The 3,462-nt window shown below is 42.3% G+C and overlaps 1 non-coding gene across 1 annotated transcript; it reads left to right on the forward strand.

Annotated features, from left to right (window-relative positions):
- The first annotated feature begins 345 nt into the window (after positions 1 to 345).
- Positions 346 to 452, forward strand: LOC120268103. Its single transcript, XR_005538773.1, has one exon. It is a non-coding gene; the product is annotated as a small nucleolar RNA R71 (small nucleolar RNA).
- Positions 453 to 3,462: the final 3,010 nt, after the last annotated feature.

Raw genomic sequence — 3,462 nt, forward strand, 5'->3', positions numbered from 1 at the left:
GGGCAATTGGACATTGGGCTGCATCATGCCCACCACCACAAGTATTACAATTCATCACTGATTCCGACCTCGAACCATCGCCCATAAGAAGATCAAGCTTTCGAGTCAACACATCAACCTTCGCGCCAAGGCATCATTGCTACTAACTTCATAAAAGCCCGAGCGGTCTTTTGTGTAGATCCTCTTGAGGCCCAATGTGATTCATTGCTTGCCATAGACTCAAGTAATTGCTCGGCCTCATCGGGATACTTGTTGCTAAGGGACCCACCCGCTGCGGCATCGATGAGTTGGCGAGTAGCATAATTCAGCCCATTGTAAATGATTTGTACTCGCATCCATGAGGCAAAACCATGATGGGGGCACCTTCTAAGGAGATCCTTGAATCTTTCATAAGCTTCAAACAATGTCTCGGACTCCCCTTGTTTAAAGGCTGAAATTTCTTGCCTCAACTTCGCCGCTTTGCTTGGCGGAAAGTATCTCCCAAGGAATTTCTCAACCATATCCTTCCATGTTTTAATAGATCCCGGAGATAATGATGTAAACCAACGATATGCCCCATCTCTCAAACTGAAGGGAAATTGCCTCAAACGGATAGCATCATCGGACACCCCATTAATCTTGAATGTAGAGCAAATTTGGAGGAACCGGGAAAGGTGGTCATGTGCATCTTCATTCGCGAGACCATTGAATTGAACCGAGTTCTGGACCATGCCGATTGTACTAGCTTTAATTTCAAAATTATTGGATGCCATGGACGGTGCTTGAACACTAAACTCATCACCCGTGAATTGGGGTCTTTCATATTCGGATAGAGTGCGACGCTCTTCGGCCATGATTGAAGACTCTTTATCCTCAATTTCAATGTTTTGTGTACCCGAACCTTCACCAACTTCTCTCAATCTCCGATGCAAAGTTCTTTCAATTTCACTATCCGGTGTAATCAATGTCGATGGATTTGAGCGTGTTATGCACAGTACCTTGTAAAACCAAGAAAGATGATAGAAAGTTAAGATCGAAGGAAAAGAAAAATAACGATAAAAAAAAAAATGAGTAAAGAATGAAATGGCTAGAGTAATAATCTAAAAGTTTCCTAGAATTCCTTAAAGGTCCCCGGCAACGGCGCCAAAAACTTGATCGCTTCCCCGCAAGTGTACGGGATCGCCAAGTAATACCTCATGCAAAGACAAGAGGATCGTATTCCACGGGGCTAAGGATCTCCTATTACTCCTTCTCGAGCTATTATCTAGCCTAAGATCTTAAGTGATGGATTTACTCTACTAAATACAAATAAAACTAAACACAAGATTTGCTAGCAAATTAGAGAGAACAAGCAATAAGCAAGCAAGAGAATCAATGAAGTGCAGAGGCCTATGGATGTGGATCCCTTGAGGGGTTTTCATGCAACATGGATGATGATTTAAAGATGCAAGGGTAAATTGGACCATGAGATTCCAAGATTAGAACAACCCCAATTTCTCGGCGATTGAAACCTAATCCCATACTGAACATAGATAGGAATTTCTTCCAAATCTACATTCCTACGATTGCATTAAGTACAAGGAAATCTCGCTTAGGAATAAACCTACTCTTCTTCGGATTAAACCTACATGGAGGGCTACCAAACACCCGATTTCTGGGCGTGATGATACAAGTATCCCCTTCTAATCCATTCATGACCTAATACATGCGAGCAAGTCACATCTACATGCATCATTCATAAAAAGAGCTACGGATTTCTCCTTGGTGTAACACTTAGCATGAAAAACAATGGATTAGATCTCAAAAAAATACCCAAGCATAGAATTAACAAGTAATCATCCAAAAATACATGATAAAAACCCCCCAAGGTTCACCAACACCCGTGGCCTTGGGGGTCTAGTGTGTCATCATCTCATAACAAAGCATACAATCAAGCAAAAACATGAAACAAAGACATAGTATGACACTCCCTAGATGAAATGGTGAAGGATGAGGCGATAATATGCCGAATGACGCTTCCCCGCCAAAGGAATGCCGAATGACGCTCCTCTCGCCGCTGTTCTCCTTCCTTCAAGTCGTGATCGATCTCCCTTTGAATGATGTTGCCTTCTTGCCTTGAGAGCCTTGGACCTTGGGCTTGAATGATCTTCTAGCTTTTCTCGCCCTTCTTCTCCTCCCCAAGGTCGCCCAAAAATCTTCCCAAATGATCTCCCAAAAAGTCGGCCCAGCAAAAAGTCCTCTAATCAGCCCTAAAAGTGAGTATATATATCCCCCGAGGCATACGGGCCGTATAGGGGTCGTATGGGGGTCGATAGTACTCGTAAACCCTAGATTCGCGTTCCATACGGGTGCATACGGCTCCATACGGCCCCGTATACTCGGGTAGTATGGAAATCGGACGTAACACCAAATCAATCCGCTGCATAGCAGATACGGCCCTCATACTCGGGTAGTATGGGGGTAGTATGAAATTCTGCTTTTCTTCTCTTTTTGCCAAAATGATATCTTCTTGTTCTCCATGGCTTCCATATGCCCTACAAAGCAAATAATAGACGATTAAGTGCGAAACGGGCATCAAACCTCACAAAATACATGCAAAGTGCATACGATATATATATGAAAACACCTACATTTAGACACTTATCAGTTGGTTTTATACTGGAAGCAATAATCCTAGCAGGAGCAATGTCCGAGTACCCCACTGTTATCGATTGCTTTCCCTCTCACTTTATTGTGCCTCTCTTTCTTATTTTCTTTAGTTTGTTTGCTTCAATCTTTATCCACACAATCATTGTTCCATCTCTACTTAGTTAAGTAGCAATCTTAGTGTTTCTATTCCCTATTCGCTATGGATACGATACCCCACTCACCTGGGATTTATTACTTCGACAAATCCGTGCACTTGTGGGTCACACGCAAGGGGTGTTGTCAGGAAGCTTCATAATTCCATGTGTATGGAGGGTAGAGTTTAAGAAAATGCCCTAGCAGATCCAGGAGTCAGTATTAATGTTATTCCCTGCACTATGTTTTTAAAACTTGGTCTGGATGAACTTAGACCTACAAGGATGACTTTATAGTTGGTGGACCAATTGACAAAGAAGCCTTGTGGAATTGTGAAGGATGTGATTTTCGGGTTGACAAATTTGTATTTCCTATGGATTTTGTCATCATGGATATAGATGAAGATGTGGAGACACCGTTGATTCTTCGTTGGCCATTTCTCAGTACCTCTGGTCCCCTGATCGACCTTAAAGGAGAAAAATTAACTTTAAGGGTTGGAGAGGAAGAAGCATTATACACTTTACCGGTGCCATGAAACATTCATTAGACCATGATGACATGCTTTATTTAATTAATGAAACTGAACTTTTAATTTCTGATTGTGTCCAGGAGGTGCTGTCATTGAACCCATTGGATGAGTACTTGGGAGAGCAAGAAAATGAAGATCAAGAAGAACCTCACCCTCCTCTTCCAAGTCATAAT

This window comes from Dioscorea cayenensis, chromosome 8, assembly GCF_009730915.1.
Source record: "Dioscorea cayenensis subsp. rotundata cultivar TDr96_F1 chromosome 8, TDr96_F1_v2_PseudoChromosome.rev07_lg8_w22 25.fasta, whole genome shotgun sequence".
Classification (NCBI taxonomy): Eukaryota; Viridiplantae; Streptophyta; class Magnoliopsida; order Dioscoreales; family Dioscoreaceae; genus Dioscorea; species Dioscorea cayenensis.